Below are 20670 nucleotides of genomic sequence, written 5' to 3'. Positions count from 1 at the left end.
CGCGCTGCTCCAAAGTTTTCCCGGCGCGCTTTCTTCTCCTCGCGGGAGAGCTGCTGGCCCTCAGCCCTTCCTTCCTTCTCTCGCCGTCTAACGTGACCACCCCGTGGAGGAATCTGCAGTCGCAACCGGCGCAGCCGCCGCCGAGCTGCCTCCTCGAGCCCGAAGGGAGAGCCGCACGCTTTCAGCGCGCCGGGAATGGAAAAACCGGAGGCGCTCTCTGGCACGAGGGAGCGAGTCGTCCCTCAGAACTGCAGGGAAAGGGGGCTCTTTCGCCCAGCAAAACGGCTTGCCGGCTCTTTGGGGTGGGGGTGGAGGTGGCGGGGAGATTAACCTCCACAGGGACCAATGACAGAAGTTTTGGAGGGGAACGAGGGGGGGGGGGGGGAGAGACGAGCTGCTGCCTTCGTCTCCTCAGGAAGCCGAGCTGAGGCCCAGAAACGTGCGCCTCAGGAACGCTCTTCAAGAAAATGGGCCCATTTCCCACCCTCGGGGCAGCGCCATTTCCGCCTCCTCTTAAAAATAAAATACGCCCCAGACAGGAGTCTTTATGTCCGCGGAAGCTCTGAGGGTTAAACAAGTGTGCCCCCCCCCCGGCGGGCGGTTCTCTCAGCTTGGGGCGCTGCCTCTCACTCACTCGCTCTCCCTCCCTCCGCCGCTGCCTCTGAGGCGAGGCTGCTTCCTCGGGACTGTCAGGAGGAGGCGGCGGCACGCGCGCGAGGCTCCCTCCTTGCCAGGCGGCGGCGCCTCTGCCAAAGGCGCGCGCGGGAGGGAGACGGGCTGAGGCGATATTAGTGGGAACATCAGCAGCTGCTACTGTACAGCCAGCCCTTTCCTATCTACTTTAATGCGTGCGTGTGTGTGTGTGTGCGCGCGCACTCTCCCTCGAACTCTCCCGCCCTTTTCTCTGGGTTTCCAGCCCTCCCCGCGGGAGGAATTCCTCAATGAGCGGCTCGCGCGCGACAGACCCAGCGCTGGCCAGAGTCAAGCGAGACGGCGCCGAGGCGGGACGAGGAGCAGAGACAACCGAGTTCAGGAAGAAATTTCCTCGGGCTACATTGGCCACCTGCCCTAAGAACTAGAACCCGCGCATGCACTCAGCCCTCCCATGCTGGCCCATGCAAATCTTATTTATTAATCTTTTCCAGCACACTTTCCAAAGACTTATAGCGTGCTTTTCTTATGCAGGGTTGCATTAGAATAAATGCTGCTGGGCTCAATGGGATTTGGTATTCCCAGATACGTGTGCGCGTGGCAACAGGTTTTTGAAACCTGCAAGCATGCGCAGAGCTGGATTTTGCGAAGAGCTCTAGCTAAGGGGTAGAGATTTTACTTTCTTGGGCTCCATGATCACTGCAGTTGGTGACAGCAGTCACGAAATTAAAAGACGCCTGCTTTTTGGGAGAAAAGCAATGACAAACCTGGACAGCATCTTAAAAAGCAGAGACATCACCTTGCCAACTAAGGTCCGTATACAGTAGTTAAAGCCGTGGTTTTCCCAGTAGTGATGTATGGAAGTGAGAGCTGGACCATAAAGAAGGCTGATAACCGAAGAATTGGTGCTTTTGAATTATGGTGCTGGAGGAGACTCTTGAGAGTCCCATGGACTGCAAGAAGATCAAACCTCTCCATTCTGAAGGAAATCAGCCCTGAGTGCTCACTGGAAGGACAGATCCTGAAGCTGAGGCTCCAATACTTTGGCCCCCTCATGAGAAGAGAAGACTCCCTGGAAAAGACCCTGATGTTGGGAAAGATGGAGGGCACAAGGAGAAGGGGACGACAGAGGAAGAGATGGTTGGACAGTGTTCTCAGAGCTACCAGCATGAGTCTGACCAAACTGCGGGGGGCAGTGGAAGACAGGAGTGCCTGGCGTGCTCTGGTCCATGGGGTCACGAAGAGTCCGACACAACTAAACGACAACAACAAAGGGGTAGAACACCTGCTTTGTATGCAGAAGGTCCTATAGGTTCGATCCCTGGTATCTCCCCTATCTGAAACCCTGGAGAGTCACTCCCAGCCCGTGAAGACAAGACTGAACTAGATGGACTCTGTAAAAGGAAGCTTTCCATGTATATTGTTCCAGAAGGTCCCTTTCATTTAAAAATGCAGGGGGGCAGGAATACCAATATGGCACCCAAACAGAGGGTCCTGTACTTTTAACAGCTGTGTGGCAGTTATCAAGACTGGCATGTTCTCCACTCACTCAGTATTGCCCAGAGGCTCCTTTGCATCTCCTCACTGACTTCCCATGTCCACACAGGTGCATCCTGCAAGGCCTGGTGATGGTACTGCAGGGTGATCAGTTGTGAAAGAGAGAGAAGGCTCCTGTCACAAGCATTATGCAGAATATGAGATGTAGGTAGGCACATCCTGTCACAAGCAAGAGTTTTCCCTCCTGGTGCCAGGTTTAGCAACGCTTCATAAAGTATGTCACATTCTTTTGCCTGCACCCTTATTTAGGAGTAATTCTGATTAATGGGGCAGTGGTGGGTCTTATTTCCAAGTATGCGTGCATAATAACGTATTGTTAAATACCCTTGTGACCCCTAATACACACACACACACACACACACACCAGGTCACACTGTGCCCCATTCCAGCCAGTGCCCACATTTCTACCTTGTCATGATTTTGTTAACTCAGTATGTCATACTCTGTGGACGATTCTTGAGGAAAAGCTGCATCTTCTGTGCAACCACTGAAAGAACAGAAATCCTCTTTTCCCAGATGGTTGCCCTAATGGCAGCAGATTTTCTAAACCCTAGATGACAAACTGCATCTGCTGAAATGCCCTGTTTAGCACTCCTGCATGGGAATCCCATTCTCCTTTGCGTTCCCTCACCATGAGAGCATAGAACCCTTTCCAACCCCGCCAACACCACAAAACATTGAACCTTTTTCCTTTTTTTTTTTTTTGAGAGTAAGCCAGGGGTTGTCAATCTTTTGGGGCCCACAGGCAAATTTGTAAAGCAGAAAAACTGTTGTGTCACATACACATAACAACCAAGCACATACCACAACCTATTCTACTAGCTGCAGTAGAATGCTTCTTTCAAGCATGATTTTTGCAAGGGGAAGGGAGAAGGCCTTTGTAGCAAATATATGCATCTATGGACACCAGGTTGGTAATGCCTGCTCTGAACTGCCCACAAAATGCCTTTTTTTCCAGTTGAGAAGAATAAGTGTCAATTTGAAGAGCTGAGTTGAAAAGTTGAGTTAAAAAGAATACAGTACCTTGACTTCCCATAACTAAAACATTCAAGTTGCCATTGTCCCCCAATACAGACAGATGCCAACTCAACTCATCAGTTGCTGACTCAAAAGTCCCTTGATAGCTTGGGGCAGAAAGTGCTTTTACAGTTGGAAAGTTCTCTCTAGGCTGCACTAAGCACACTTACTAGTGAGCAAAATTGCATCCAGCTTGGTGAAATTTACTTCTAAATAAATAAGCTAATTTTCACCTTGAAATTATCTCTTTGTAAGGTAAAACCACTGGGTATGGCATGAAAGGCTGGAAATATTTAGCCATGCCTGGATAGCCCAATTGGTTAGAGCAGGGTACTAGTAATGTCAAGGTTTCAGGTTTGATCCCCATATGGGACAGCTGCATATTACTGCATTGCAGCAGCTTGGACTAGATGATCCTCAGGTTCCCTTCCAACTCTACAGTTTCATGTTTCCATGCCTGCTATAACTTGTTAAAAGAAAACATAAGTTTCACATGAAAACCTTGGTCAATTCACACAACTGGGGCTTGATTCTCCATCCAAACAGAATCTGCCCCACCTCATTTATTCACCATAGTTTGAGTGATGGGCCCATGATGGGCCGTCCTCTTTTTTGTGAACAGTGTATTACACACTTAAATATATATATTCAAATTACTATATCTTCACAACATCCACCACTTCATATTCCCAAACATCTCCAGAGACAATAGTGATTATGAGAATATTCAACAGAGGAACTACTCATAAACAAGGGGGCTTTGTCAAAGCCTTCCATGACTGTCAATCTCTTCTGGGAAAGTATTATTAGTCTCAGTAATACCCGAGCAACTACACTTTGACCAATAAATCCAGTGGTGGGATACACAAACTGAAAGACTGTGCCATAAATTTGGCGGTTCCTCCCTTCTTTGTACACAGTGTTGTCGGATCTTAGTTATCTGCCATCACCCAAGATTTAAAGTATGCTGCTCTGGACTCATAGTTTAGTGGTTTGGTATCCATACTTTACTGAGCAAGGTGGTTACGTGGCAGTAAATCAAGCCACAGGACTTTGTGAGCAGCACATCTTAAAAAAAATATTATTTGGTTGAGGTTGTTGACCATGAAGAAGCAAATACAATATGCCTTCAAGGGCGGGCAGGATAGCCATTATGGCTGAGAAAATGAATTCGCACTTAGCGCTTTGTGGCTTACTCTCAGCTAAATGGGGTTTGCTTCTGAGTAGGTATTTATGGAATCAGGCTGTACATCAGTGGTAGGGAATCCCGTGGCCCTCCTAGTGTTGTTGGACAGGAACACCCATCAAATCCAGTCAGAATGGCCAACAGCCAGGGATGATTAGCATTTTCTGGACAGGTAAAGGTCCCCCATGCCTGTTGTGCATGCTGGGTTAAGTCATAAGGCTACAACAATCACAATAGGAAATGAGAAGCTGAACAAGGCCTTGCCCTTGATGTTTAGAATAGTAGCCTTAACTCTGCAATGTGATATGGGACAGTGAAAGACAGAGGTAATGAACCTCAGCGGCCAAATGTGGTCCTCAGGACTGTGCTGAGGCAACACACCCCACTGGCTCTACCCTGGGCCTTATTTTTTGCTAGACAGGAATGTGTCTGTGAACTGTGACAATGGCTCTTTCTTAAATGGATGGAGGGGCTTAAGTCCAGAAGCCAGCTTTTCTGTGACTGGATAGCCTGCTGCACAAGTCAAGAGCTGTATCCATTGCTCTGCCTACTTTTCACGCTAGCTCTTCCCCTTCACCAGCATGCAGCCTCTGGATGGTTGCCCACGAGAGAATGCCGACTCAAAAGGGTCCCCCACACCCATTCCTGAAAGGAATAAACATTAATTGGCTGGTGTCGTACTTAAGGCTCAGGCATAATTAAATATATCCATGCCTTGAGAGTACATAACGGTTCTCCAATCCTCCCAAATAGTCATAATATTGATCACAACACAATATAAGCTAGAGACAGAAAATGCTTTTAAAAGAGCTGGAAATCGCCAGAGAGGCATTTTTAACCTTGGTGCATGCCGAGCAACACAAACCCTGGTAAAAGAACCCCGTTGTGAGTTCCGGTCAGACAGGTGTTTTTGAAACACTTCGAAACCCTACTATCAAAATCTGTGTGATAGTAGAATGAGGGAATACACTATGAGTAGTGATGTTTTTATCGTGCCACCTCCAATACTCAGGGCGGGGTGTGTGTCTCTCCCATATTTATCATGGGCACCTGCTTTTTAAAATCATCCATTTTCTTTATCTATAGTTAACAACTCCTATAAAAAAGGCAGGTGCAACCAGGGATACCTTATCCTCATATCTGCAGGCTTCCTTGCTTACACAAGCACATCCTTTCACAGGTTTGTATTTGACTTTGATTTTCTGACAAGGTTCTTTAGCTTTGACTTTGTATTTAGAAAACTAGGGAGCTTTGGAAACTGGAGAGTTGCCTTTTATTAGGAAAGCCAATGATGCTAGACTGCAGGGCATCATGACGTTCAGACCATATGCTTGTGCACATGGCAGAAGTCTGCCCAGAGCGCTGTTTAGCTTAGGCACAGGCCCTTTCACACTTTTCGTCACAAAGTTCAAAGGCAAGTCTTGGGTCTCATGAGGCTTCAGGCTAGACAATGTCCCAAAGTCTTGCAGTGTAAGTCTCAATGCCACCTCTCCTCTCCTCACTGCCCTCTTTCTCCCCACAGGCTTAATTATGGTAGAAGCTAATTATTTTATAGGGAAAAACCCTGCTTTTAACAAGACATGGTGTGCATGGGGTTCAAGCATACCATTGCCCCGCAGGCAAACCCTGTGGGCAACAGCAATATTCCCTCATGCCTAATCCTACCGTTCTGATTCTGAATAATCATGTATAGCAGGCCTGTCCAACCAGTCGATCACGGTCTAGTCGATCGCAGGATGTCCCTGGTGATCTTCCTTGAGCAACATAAAAAAATTGAACAACTGAACAACTCTGGCCTCTTTCCCTAAGCTCAACAACTCTGGTCAGTCTCCTCAAAAAAAAAAAAAAAAGTTCAACAACTTTGGTCAATCCAATGGGTAAATCACTGACAATTTATTTATAGTGGGGGTAGATTGGAGTCTCTTGGAAGTTTGACACCCCTGATGTATAGGATTGCTGTTAAAATGTATATGCAGATTAAGGGTATAAAGCAAGTGCTACAAGCCATTATATAACTTTAGGAAGTATCAGACATCTTCAGAGCAGTATGAGGAGGTTTTTGTTCAGCTCAGTCTTCCAAGCTTGTCCCTCTTCAACAAGGTTCAATATTTTCAGGGTAAGGAATCTAAGGAGGTGAGGCAGATCCCAAAATGACTGAGCTTTCTCATGAGCCTTTTAGCTCATTGGAAGAGCAACAACTTCACATGTAGAAAGAACTCCCTTCTATTATATATCATCCAGGCACATTCTCTATTGCTTTTGGGTGCCTGTGCTGAAAACATTTCTCTTTTAACAAGCCTTGTAAATGGCAATCTTTATTCCAGTTAGTTTCTGGATTGAATATGAATTGATTTTATGTCTGTGCTGTTGTTGTTTTAGTGTGTGTGTGTGTGTGTGTGTGTGTGTGTGTGTGTGTGGTTTTTAAAAATGGTTTTATATATGCAATTGTTTTAACTGTAACTGTTTGTATATTGTGAAATGCTTTGACATGCCTCATGGGAAGCAATTCATAAATGGAATTATTATCATTATCATTACTATTGCTATTATTATTAGGAAGAAGAAGAAGCTGAAGTAGCAGCTGCAATTCCCAGCTTTTCTGGGTAGGGCTGAAAAAAACTCCTCTCTGAACACTTGGGAGAACTGCTGTCAATTATGGCAGACAATATTGATTTAGATGGGCAAATGGTCTTCCTTAGTTCCGATCACATAAATATCACTCACAGGTTGCTTGAAAAACTGACTGCTGTTTGGATCAGCCCATACAGGCAAAAGGAGAAGAAGTAGAATAATTTATCAATTATCACAGGCTGGCTGAACAGCAAAGTGCAAGAGAGCAGAGCAGAAAAGTGCTCTCTAGAATACCTTGTCTTGCAAACATCCTAAGGCATTATATTTTGTGAAAAGGGTTTTACATCGGCTCAGCTAAAAGCAATATTAAAGCAGAGGCAAGGAACATTTTACAAGAGAGAGTTCAAGGATCAGCTAGAATTATATATAACAGCCCCAAGAAAACTCAGAACTTATATAAAAGCAGAGCTGCCTGTTTCATGGGATCCTGGTGAGCTGCAATTATGGTATGAACACGCATGGACCTCATGTACACATGTCCAATGTGACTGGCGGGTATTTGGTGATTTTGCTATCATTTATGGTTTGGATTGATTGATTATGTGTGTTGCATTCTTAATGCATCTTTCTTTTGTTTGAATATATTGCTCACCACCTGGCCTGGGGGCCAGAGGAGGAACATATAAATAAATCATATCATAAAAGAGCACGTATTCCAAAATCTTGAAAGATTTCTGAAGAAAATGCCCATTTCTTTAAATATTTTAGAAAATAACATGTTAGCTGTTAGTATAGTTTCTAGCTCTTGAGTCATTTGAGTGTGGGTTTTTTGTGGGTTTTTTAGTATAATTTTACAAGTGATGAGTCCTTAGCACTATATAATTCAAAAGGATGAAATAATAGCATAAATTATTACACAATCATAAAACTTTAAAGGAAAAGCAAATCTGTTCCATGGTTTGTGTTAGACTGGAAAAGTTATATTATTTATCATTTAGGTTTCAGTTTAGCTGGGTCACTTCCAGAACCTCATGGAACAAGATGGCTTCCAGAATCCTTAGGGAAATATAACGAGCGAACTTTCTGAGCGAACTTTCTCAATAGTCTATAGCTGTTGTGGTATTGTCAGGGACTAGATTTGACATCAGGTAGTAAAATGATGATGATGATGATAAATTTTTCATTTATACCCTGCCCATCTGACTAGGTTTCCCCAGCCACTCTGGGCAGCTCCCAACAGACTATTAAAAGCACAATAAAAGATCAAACATTAAAAATTTCCCTAAACAGGGCTGCCTTCAGATGTATTCTAAATGTCAGATAGTTGTTTATTTCCTTGACATTGATGGGAGGGCGTTCCACAAGGAGGGTGCCACTACCAAGAAGGCCCTCTGCCTGGTTCCCTGTAACCTCACTTCTCGCAGTGAGGGAACCACCAGAAGGTCCTCAGAGCAGGACCTCAGCATCCTGGCTGAACCATGGTGGAGATGCTCCTTCAGGTATACTGGACCAAGGCCCTTTAGGGCTTTAAAGGTCAGCACCAACGCTTTGAATTGTGTTCGGAAACATATTGTTCCTTGGTGGAACAATATAATGGCACCAAAGCTTCATTTCCCACCAGTAAGGAAATGCATACCCCACTGGAACCCAGCAAGAATGGAGCAACAGGATCAATGGCTAGAGCACAAGTTAAACTCAGCCTATATGAAAGCTTTAAAAATCATACACAGATTTGTTTAAAACATGGGCAGGCAAACTAAGGCGCCGGAGGCTGGATGTGGCCCAATCGCCTTCTAAATCCAGCCCGTGGATAGTCTAGGAATCAACGTGTTTTTACATGAGTAGAATGTGTGATTTTATTTAAAATGCATCTCTGGGTTATTTGTGGGGCAAAGGAATTCATTCTTTTTTCTTGTCAAAATATAGTCTGGTCCCCCACAAGGTCTGAGGGACAGTAGACCGGCCACCTGCTGAAAAAGTTTGCTGACCCCTGGGTTTAAAATAATGCTAGCTTTCACCTCTGCTGCTGCTGGAACTGTCCCAGGTGCTGAACGGCCTCCTAAATGTAAGCTGCTGTCTTTCGTATATTTTTTAAGAGAAATATGATCCCTAATCAAGGGTTTAGAAACCGAGTGTGAAAACATGCCAGCAGCCCTCAATATCCCCTCCACAGCTTCACCTCTGACCTTTGCTCATTCTTTGGGAGGAGCAGGATGAAAATTAATTGCACTTTTAGCTAAACACATTGAGAACCCTGACTATGGGGACTATGCTCATCTGAATACACAAATCATTCCCCCTCCGATTGAGAGTGAGGGGATTTAGCCAATGGGAACATTGGGAGCAAGGCTGGTGTGTGCTCCACATGTTCCCTCTACACCAGGTGTGGGGAGCCTTTGAACCTCCAGATGTTGTTAGCCAACAACTCCCATTTCCCCAGCAAGCATGGCCAGGGATGACAGGAGTTGTCATTTAGCAACATCTGGAGTGGCAAAGGTTCTCCACACCTGCTCTAAGCATTATTCCTACTCACATTCTTTGAATGTCCAAATAACCTGTATGATACCAGGGGTGGCTTTTACATCCCAAACCAAAACAGCTAGCTTGCCTGTTGAATATGAGTCACAGAGGACTTCAGCCATTTCCTGTTTTTATAACTTAGTTCCCATTTATATTGCCTATGGTTGGAAGGAATCCCAAGTACACAACATCAGGTGCTGCCTGAACCCATTGTCATCCTGCTTTCTGATGACAAACAGGGAGAGAGAGTATATTTGGCTGATGGCCTCAAGTCTATGACTTCCAACCATAGCCAAACAGTCTAAAATTGTTGGTAATTGTCATACCAGGTAGCCCCACATCTAGTCCCACATCTCTTTGGGGGGGATACGTTCTTATGCTGTTGAAGATTAATGTGCCCCTGGACATGTTAAGTTCCTCTACAACTGGTCTAGTCTAATCCTGTTTTATTGTTGCTTCTGTGCTGCTTTGGGTGATTTTTTTTAACAGCAGGCATGATCTATAAATCAAGAATTTCTGAGCAACTAGTAACTCAGGCTTGAGCTATGGCATAGTTGAGCTGGATCTGGGTTTTTTTATTCCTGAGGGCTTAGTAACTTTGAGGGTATTGTAGAATTATGTTGTGTTTATATATCATGTATTATAGATATTGTATTGAATTATTATTATTTGAACTGGCTTCCATGAGATGTACCTATAAAGTATAGGCACCTATAAAGTCAGCCTACAAATATTTTATTTTAAAAAATACCTATGGAGAAGTTTTAGGTGTTGGCCTTGATATTTGTTTAGGATTTGTTCAGGAATGCCATCAGAACACATTTCATAGAATCACGTCCATAGTGTTAAGAAATTATGGTTAGTCCTGTTTAAGACCTACCTACCATAAAACTGCATTCTTGTTAGATGCTGTTCCAATATATTTGGTGAGCTGTGACCAAATAATGATGGCATTTACTAAGAGTGGGCACAGGCCCCAATATTTTTCTTTTATCTGTGAGGTCCAGTTTGTTTCTGAATCACCCTCTGCTTTCTCCACCTCAGTCTGTATTCCCATTCACTATGGGAATGGGAATCTAAAAATGGAAATCTAAAAATTGTTGTAACCCACCCACCCCCCGTTGCCTAAAGTGTATGAAATTTGCAGGCATGAGAGCTCATCTAGAATTTCAGACAAGTAGGTACAGGAGATTTTTCAGGAGATTCACTTTCCTCCATTATCCATCATTGTTTCATATCTTTGAGGAAGAGGGGGTTTATCCCTTTCTCTTTCTTACCTTAAAATAATTATTAAGTGGCCAAGTCATGTAAATTCTTGCTCGTGCATTAAAAAAACCTTTGCTGTTTCACACCAGCCTTTCCAGTACTAGGCCGTACAGGCTTCCAATAGAGTTTACAATGTGAGACTGTCTAGAACATAGCTTTCCAAACTGTGTGTTACGACACAGTGTGTTGGCTGTGGTGTGTAGATGTATCGCACAAACGCTCCCTGCACTCCTTCCAGGGCAGGAAAGGGTTAGTTTAGCCTCCAGTTAGTTTAACCTCCAATAAAACCAAATTACTGTGTGTTGAAATGATGCATGACCAAAAAATGTGTCACCAACTTGAAAAGTTTGGTAAGGTCTGGTCTAGAATGTTTCCTACAGAGAGCTGGAAAGCTCTAGGGATTGTATTATATTGAATTGAATTGAATTGAATTGAATTGAATTGAATTGAATTGAATTGAATTGAATTGTACAGGTGGTGACCATTTTAGGATCATCCAACTGATGCATGATGAATGACACACAGGTCCTTTTGGAGTTGGAAGGGACCACGCAGGTCATCTAGTCCAACCCCGTGCAATGCAGGAAATTTTCGCTCAAGGTGGGGCTTGAACCCACAACCTAAGATTAAAAGTCTCATGAGCTATCCCAGCTGTTTTGCACTATAAGGTACAAAACATACAGGAAAAAACCCCACAGCAACAGAAAGACAAGGCTTTAGAGGAGTCCTGATCTGGCTGGTGGTGGAGTATTGACATTGCACAAGGTGGATAAGACCCCTGAATTATCCTGATTCACCTAATTATTTGGCCCCCATATAGAACTGATGCACACCCCTGTCATAGACATGGATATTCTCATTTGTCCCTCAACAGTTTTGAAACCCAGAAGATTCACTAAAGTCTGAGCATTTTCTGGAAGCTAAGAAAGGCCTTTTCCATCTATTGTTTACACAGAGAATTGAATGCATGCAAGATCATTTCGTTTTTGAATATTTGATGTCTAACCTTTTTAAAATGTAGTAATTCATCCTGAGCCCCAGTGATAGGGTGAGTAATAAATCTAAATACTATACACAGATAAATAAAGCACCAGAGTTCCAAAGCAATGCTCTTATAAAGAATTATTTAAAGCCTTTTGATGAAAACCTAGGTTTGATGTTTTTCATTACTGTTATTCAAAAATATGGAGCAGGTTTTGGATTCTTTTCTTTTTCATCATTATCCAAAATGTTATCCCCCCACCCTTCCCATTAAGGGATGCATTTCTGCAAGGGCAATCTGTTGGGGGCTGCATGGCAGAGGTGGGTGTGCCCAGAGCCAAGAGTGAGTACTTACAGCGATTAGTAGGTCTCTGTTAGCTGAGGTGGTATATAGCCATCCAGGGCCAGCCCAAGGCATTTTGGCACCTGATGTGAACCACAAAATGGCACCCTCCATCCATGCCAGGTAAGAAGGGGTGAGTGAAGATCTGTGAAAAAACTATCACAAGGGGGGAATAAAGATCTACGTTGGTATCTGCTGCCCCTGTGGATCCTGCACTTCCCCTTGCCTTGTGAGCCGGCCTTGTAGCCATCATGATGAGCAGCCACATTCTTTATAAATTTGTCTCATTCTCTTGCTTAAAGCCAGTTGGTGGCCAACACCACATCTTGTGGGAGAAACTTCCATAGTTTAAGCATGTGCCGTGTAAAGTACCAGTGCAAGAGCACAAGCTTTTGCACGTATAAAGTTGCTGGTTGGTACTTTCACTTAAAGGCTCCTATAGAGATGGCTATGGAAAACCCTCTGCCACATACATGACAAAAATTACTGGCAGTTAGAGATGACAGCACTGAACCACACAGACCAGTGATCTCAGGCGCCACCTGGAATTTATCTCAAGCAAGCCCCACTGAATTGCAATAATGTTATTGCTCAGCTTTGATTTACTTTAGTAGGGTTTGCACAAGAAACATTCCCAGCGGTTTGTACTAAATTTAGCTAATGTTCATAGTGTAATATATTTTGCTGATAAAATACCTTTCACTTTATAAACCCTTTCCTGGGGATTAATGCTCAGTCGCCTCAATCCCAAGGCTCACGCAAATCTACTGACATGTAATCGTAAAAGATCTACCAACTAGCTTAACTAGCCTGTGGGACAAATTATACCAACCCCAGCAACCAATAGGGACCATGTGACTGTTTTCTGATGACCAATGCTTTTCTTTTAAAGAAAACAAGGTTCCGGTACTCACCATAAAGTTGTTACAGTAAGCGCCACGCTTTTAACATGGGGGGGGGGGAGGTGCCAGTACTGTGAACCCTTGAGTACCCTAGAAAAAGCACTGCTGATGACCAAACTCTGTCCCCCACCTGATAGCACGCGCAGGGCACATAAGATCTCTCCAGGTTAGTCACAGCTGGCAAGGAACGATTGGAGGCACATAAAGGAACATTAGCATTTCAGTCCAAAAGAATGCATAAATAGCCCTTTGAAAAAAGACTGAAGTCCTTTTGATCAGCTGTCAGACAGGGAGCAGGAGGATCTAGATGCAATCTCCTCTTCCTCTCAAACACCTGATCTCTGGTATGGTTCAACCTCCTTGAAAGGGCTCCATATGCACAGCGCCAGCTGCTATATCAGGCAGGATCCATTTGCATGGTATTGGTGTGCATGCAGGGCCCTCTGCTGAGTTTGGGGCACATGCACAGAAAACACATATATTGTTTCTAGCGGGATTGGGGTATTTATGAAGTGGGGTTCTCTGCTTCTGAGACTAGAAATCTTAATCTCTGATGGAAAGTAAAAAGCAGTTTGGACTCTGGATCCTGTGTGTGTGTCATGAATATGATACAAGAAGATATGAAAAAGTTGGTCATAAAATTTGAGAGTCCTAATCCTGCCATCTGCTGGAGACTGTATTTTATCATTGCAGATGCTGTCTTTTTTTAAACAAAAAAAGCAAAAAAACGCAATTATATCATTTGTTGCCTGGAAAGAAGATGAAAATGCAATGCAACTGCTAGGGCATGTCGCTATAGAAAGATCAACTTGATCACAAATACAAGAGCATAAATAGCTGGGAAAGTGCCTTAGATCACCCCTACTGCTTATCTAACCACACCATGCCACACATATACACATCTTGTGGAATTACCTTCATTGTAAGCTGCTCCAGGAGCTAATCTTGGCTGAAAGGTAGAGTATAAATATACTTAGCTGGTCAACTTAAATAGGGAAGAGTTGGGTGTGTCCAGAATGCCAAGTCATTTTTTTTTAATAATATTTATTGAACATTTTCAAATATAACAGAAAAATGAAAAAAAAGAAAAAAGAAAGAAGTTTTATATCCTTATTTTCATTAACATCCTTCCAGGACTTCCCCTCCCCACCCCCTCTTGTATTCCAATTCCTTCAAATAAATTCAACAAGTTCTTACCCCAAATTTTAAACTTATTACAATTAACCCAATGTTAAAAATGTTTTTCCCTCCCCTAAAAATCGACCTCGCTCCCTTCCACGAGTTCCCCTTTTAAATATGCAGAACAAATTAAATTAAAAGAAAATAGAAAAAAGAATAAAGTATAATTTAACACCCTTTGGATTCCAAATTTCCCTCCCCCCTTTTCCGATTGCGTTCCCCAATGTCCATCAATGCCTGTTGTCGTCCTGGAGATCCCACATCTAGGCCGAGATCCTTGCCAAGTCCACTTTGCCGTCTTTTTAATAGTCTTTGCCGTCTTTTAGATCATCTTTAATTTCGAACATCCAATCTTGGAAAGACTTTATCTCAAAAAGGACCATTTCTTCCATCCAGATCTCTATATTTAAGAGTAAAAACTCCAATTTTATTTCTTTAGACCTTTCAAATCTGGATGTCCCAAATGTACCCACTTCCAGCTTTATCCAATTCTTGTTGTTCATATTATTCTTATTATTCTCTCTCCTCACTTTTCTCCAATTTCTTTTCCTGCTCTCCTGCAAAAATGTTCCAATTCCAAAAGCTTCTAAATCCCCTACAGAGGCTTTGTTATTCAGGAACAAAACTTTACGTCAAGTCCCTTCCATTCTTCAATAGATAAGTCTATTGTCTCCTTTAGTGTAGAGACCTCTGTAGACAAAATAGTGTTCCATTTCTGCAGTTTCCCAGGAGATAAAAAGTCCAATTCAAATTCCATACCAGCAATGCTTGTAATGTCCCACAGCCCCTCTAGAGGGATTATAATAACTCAGTTTCCTTCCAGATCACACCCAACAGTCAAAATAGCTTGTTATTCCTTGTTTTAAACAATTTATATCTAATTTGTAACAAATGTAACCGGCAAAGTCCTCGTAACAAAGTTCTCTTTTTTTTATTCTTCAGCTTTGACAGCTCCTTTGACAGCTGTCAAAGCCTCTGTTTCTCCTCTCCCGGCACTCTCACGGTCCGCTCCCGGTTCCCGGGGGGGGGGTTGCATTTTAGCTCAGGTTCTACTTTTCTCCTCCAGCCCAGTCTTATAATTTTCCATCGTGAAATTAATAACTTTATCAAACTTAGGTAGCACTCGATCTTAGTTGTTAAATCCTTTGCTTTGACTCCTCTACGACAGGGGGGAGGCTGACTTCCTTTTTGCACCTCCCCCGCTCGCTCCGAATTTAAAATTTAAAATCTTTTCCCTTTTTAAGTCCAGTTTCCAATTACTCACGGGTTGTTCTTTTAATCCGAATTTTCAATAGAAGAAGTCAGCGCTCTCCGCCAAATGGCATGCGGCTTCGCTCGGCAGGGGAAGCGGAGGACTCATAGCACCACACACCCCCCCGGCACCCACTCCGTAGCCTTTAAAAAGGCTCCTTCGTGAGTCGGGGGGCGCAAACGGTGCCCGCCGAGTCACCATGCCCATGGGTTTCAGCGCCCATGGTTTTTGAGGGTCCCCGCGACGCCGACGCGGTAGAACCCAGCCCCTGCCGAGCAGGCTCCCTCCGGAGCTCGGAGGGAGTCCGCCATTCGGCGATGGCGCCAACCCGGAAGTCCCAGAATGCCAAGTCAAGGTACCCTGTTAGCATCCTAGGCAGAGAGGTGTATGCAATGCATTCAGTTTCATTTGTTGTTAAGGTCAGGCTATTCTGTGCAGAATGTATTTTGTATATTTGCTTGCTTGCTTTTTTTTTAAAAAAACAAAAACCTATCACCAAAATGCAACCTTGTGAAGAGAGGTGTTGGGCAGTATCCAGCTAACGTATGTATCCCATTAGCACAAGGATTTTCATTTGTGCAACAGGACTTTTCCCCTCTCCTACCCGCCCATGCCCTGCACTCTCCTCAACACTGTCCCAGGGAGTCTGGGGACCCCTAGAACAGATCTGCACTGTTGTACAAGTGGAAAACCTTGTGCCGACAAAACCATGACTTCATGCTGGTTTGGGTACAACCCATAGTCTCATGTAGCACAGACTGTCATATTGAATTGTGGCAGTGGTGCACTGCGATTGAATGCTGACTATGTGGCAATGTGGGTAGGGCAGCTTTTTAAAGTCAGTGGAAGGGACTTCTTTTTGCATCAGGTTTCAAGCTACCATTGACAGGGGCATGGCCATGGAGGCCGTAAGATACAGTGCAACTGTCTTCTTCCTTCATGCTGCCCACGTACCCATGACCACACCTGGTTTTAGCTGTTTTGCTAACATATCTTTGCCAGCATGTCTTGAGTCCTGTCATGGAGGGATGGTCAGAGAAGCTTGGAGACCTTGAGGACCCTGTGGAGGGTTGCAGCAAGATGGGGGTAGCAGATTCTGAGCTCCAATACATGCTATATCCTGGGCAGGTCCCAGCTGGTTAAAATATGGAGATCCACTCTCCAAAGTAGACTCAGGCTCTCGCCTCCCATCACCTCCCTTCCAGACATGCCAGACTCAGCTTCTCTAGCCAAGGAAGCACACTTCTTCAGTCTTCACAGGACTGTTGAGGTGGGGGCTCCTATAGCTCTCCCCCGCTAAATAGGTCTGTACCTCTGAAAATCTGGGGGCTCCCCTAAGCCTGATCCCTCCATCTGGTCAAAGGGTGGCACCATTTTGGTTCCATAAGCAATTGCACTCACTCAGGAATGGATTCCCAATACAAATCTGTTGGGCTATAATTAATCCTCATTTTTCATATACTGGGTAGGAGCAATAACCTTTGGCCTTTAAGACTCCCTTCTAGCTGTAATATCCTATATGCTACCACATAATGCATGCAATAATTGCAGAGAAATACATTGCCTTCCGTGTATCTTAAGTATTTTACTCTGCAGAGTGTGGTACAAATTGCATTGGGTTGTACATAATTTATCTCATAATTATCTTAAGAGATACTATTGACTTTTTTCTTCTGTAGTGCAGAAAGCAACAAGAAGTGTGGCTTACCACTGAGGCTTTTTAAAAGATGACAGAATACAAGATTTTGACATTAAGAATTGTAACTAACCCCAAAACCCAGTGCCTTTTTTAAAAAAAACTGCAAATCAGTTAGGTATTAAATTAGGTAGCCTCTGTAAACACAACAGAAAATCTGCTGTTCAACCTTAGCAGGGATGCTTTCAAAGTTCTTCACATCCAAATTTCTCCCTGGGTGTTGGATTCCTGAATGGTCTCATTTCTGAAATGGAAGAAAAATAATAATGATACACTAAGAATTGTTCTGGCTTTTATCTCATTTGTTTAGAACATTGTGCATGTCGAATTTGCTCCAATTTCTGTAGGTATGCATTTGCAATTATCATTGCTAATATTCATAGCTATGCATACTCTGCAGGTATGCATGCAAATGTTTATCTACAAATTATTTAAGACCTATGGAGGTATTATTATGTGAATGAATTCTGTCATTGGCTTGGTTCTTTATTGTGCTTGTGTTTATTATATATGCATTGTAACGCTTCACGATTCACTAAACCCATTTTGCAAAAGCTCACAAAGTTCAGAATTACAGCAAGTCAGAAACAACATTTCTTGACTAATTCAAAGGCACCTGGAAGATGGAGCCTTTCTATAGACTGTGGGAGGGTTAAGGGTATTTTATAAAGGTGTTCAGCATTAAGTTGCAAAGAACTAGAACAGAGAATGGAAGCTATTATAAGAAATGCAGACAGTGCCTCCCCTTCCTGGTGAGTTAAATGTAGTGATCATCTCTGAAAAGTCCATTATATTATCAGTGGAATTAATCAAGTGTCGCATTGTTACTTGCTATTTTGAAATGGAAAGAAGAGATGAATTTGCACTTTCTCTCTCATCTGTTCATCTATTCCTGTGTATTAAAGGAAAGAAACCCCTTGCAGATGCATTCTGTAGAAGATCAGGTTTGGTTCATCTGCATCCTTATCCATAACACTTGCTGATTTCAGAGTATCAGCTCCCTAAACAGCAGCTGCTTTACACAAAATTCAATCTTGATTTCTTCCCAGGCACCAGAGATCAATAAAGACTAATTTGCATTAAGATGTATAAAGCATTCAGGGGAACACATCCAAATGATGGTGTGGGAAAGGAGCAGATAGTATCTAATTCTAATTAATATTAAAAAGGAAATGGCCCCAGCTTCCAGCCTAAAATTTTTCATATAACATTTTCCATAGCTAAAATTGTCATTGGCAATTCGAGACAACAAAGAAAGCTGAGGTAGAGCTCCAGCAACAGACTAATTGCTTTATTCGGAAACATATTTTTCATAAGCTGCTTTAGATGATGCATGGAATGGGCATGAGTGTTCTCAATTAGCGCTCTGCACCGCGACGCCCACAATGAAGAGACGAGACAACAGTTGGGGATTTAAGCTGAGCAAAAAATTTGATTAGATACAAAACAAAGGATATGCAATAGGTAATGAGAGCTAACTACTAACTCCCCCCTCTCCTGTGCAAGTTCCAATTAATCTGAAGCTTTGGACCAGTTCCCTTTTAGCTCAAATTCTTCAGATATCCCCCCACCCCACCCCCAGCCCTTGACTGAGGGTTTTGAAATAGTTGCCTCCTTACTTAGAGTATGTTCACACTTACATTTAATGTGTTTCTAGTGTTGCATTTTAAAGCCATGTTCACACAGCGTTCTTAGTAATGTCTGCGCACATCCTGTTTCTGCCCCCCCCCTTTCAAACCAACTTTACAGCAATTAGAAACCACAAGCCCATGCAATTTAGGGTTGCCATGTGTCCTTTTTTTCCTCAACACGTTCTCTTTTTCATGGGTAGAGTCATCGGAGAGATCCATAGTTAAAAGTAGAAGTTGGCAAATGTGTCCTTTTTTTTTGCTCTTCAAAATATGGCAACCCTACACCTTTAAGTATACCAGAAGGAGCGTCTCCCCTGCCCCCGTTGTTCAACCCAGACATGGAGGTCCAGCGCAGAGGGCCTTCTGGTGGTTTCCTCACTGCAAGAAGCGAAGTTACAAGGAGCCAGGCAGAGGGCCTTCTCGGTAGTGGCGCCCACCCTGTGAAACACCCTCCCATCAGATGTCAAGGAAATAAACAACTATCTGACATTTAGAAGACATCTGAAGGCAACCCTGTTTAGGAAAGTTTTTTATGACTGATGTTTTAATGAAGCGCCAGATTATGTATAAGCTAAACAAGCTATAGTTTAGTGCCCCACTCTCTTGTGCCCCCCCAAAAAAATTAAAGGAAAAAAACCCTGGATGTACATTTCCAAAATATAAGATAAAAAAAAAAAAAACCTACATACAGTAACAGTGTTGTGTGTTGTGTAGGCTCCTATTTGTTATGTGCAAATGGCTTTAGATATCTACTAGGTCCATAAATTACCATATAGCATATATTCAACACACAAAACAGCGGCAATTTGTTGTTGCCAAAGGACAGCTGGACATATAAAGGGCCCTTCAGTAGCTTGTGGCCTCATCAAACCTAAATCCGGCCCTGTTTTAATGTATTTTTAATCTTTTGTTGGAAGCTGCCCAGAGTGGCTGGGAAAACCCTGCCAGATGCACAGGGTAAAAATAATAAATTATTATTATTATTATTATTATTATTATTATTATTATTATTATTCCTTGTGAGCCCCTTTACCAAAGCCACCTCTTCTGCTGTGGGGGGGGGGGGAGGGGTCCTACAGTGATGATGTCATTGTGGGAGTGAAAGGACCAAATTCAAAAAGCCTCTCCAGAGCACAGGCACAAGAAGGGCAGTCAGATTGCACATGCTCAGATATGTACCTGATGCCCACTAGTATTTCCCTGCAATGTCATATCCAGGTAACCACTGTTACTGTTGAACGATTCACAGGTGAGTTCAATGCTACAAGCGCACATCAGCTACGGATGAGTTAAAAACAGCACCACTCTGTTATCCTCAGATGAAAGGCAGTATAAAGAAATAAATAAATGCCCCCTGCATTGGGGAACATGTGGTGATTTGGGGGGAGGAGGAGGGAATATTTTTCAGCACAATGGTAAAATCAGACTTATTGCTTTCTAAGGTGAAAATGTGAACATTCCCTTGGAGGTGTATGGGCTAGCCTTCTCTGGTTCCCCCCCCCCTTCATTACCTACTTTGCCCAAGGCAAAATCTCAGCATTTTCCTCAAAATGTTGCATTAGGCATAATTAGATGATAGCTCTAAATATTAAAAAAAAAAAAAACCTAGCAGGGGACCCAACAAGTCATATGCTTTATATGCAGTATGGAAACTGCATCTTTCCTTTTCTCTAACCCAGTGACAGAAGGATGGGATCCTGAGTCTCACTGTGAAGGCAAAATGTAGGAATGGAGGACCATCCTCTTCATTAATGGAAGATAATGGTTGCTAATCTTGAATGGCTACATGCAATATGAAACTAGGATACAATTCGCAGGGAGATAACAGTGGGGAAACTCCTAGAAAGACCTTTGGCCTCATCCAACAGAGTCCTTTCTGGGTTCTCATGTAATTTGCTGAAATGTTACATTTCTTAGC

At 43.2% G+C, this 20670-nt stretch overlaps 1 long non-coding RNA gene across 1 annotated transcript in view; it reads right to left on the bottom strand.

Annotated features, from left to right (window-relative positions):
- Window positions 1–17253: 17253 nt before the first annotated feature.
- LOC307199361 overlaps window positions 17254–20670 on the bottom strand; it is a 30665-nt gene continuing 27248 nt past the window's right edge. Inside the window, exon 3 of the long non-coding RNA XR_013831925.1 lies at window positions 17254–17365. This is a non-coding gene — a long non-coding RNA (uncharacterized lncRNA). The remainder of the gene's footprint in view (window positions 17366–20670) is intronic.

This window comes from Podarcis cretensis, assembly GCF_951804945.1.
Source record: "Podarcis cretensis genome assembly, chromosome: 12".
Classification (NCBI taxonomy): domain Eukaryota; kingdom Metazoa; phylum Chordata; class Lepidosauria; order Squamata; family Lacertidae; genus Podarcis; species Podarcis cretensis.
This window is presented reverse-complemented; position numbering and strand designations above follow the sequence as displayed.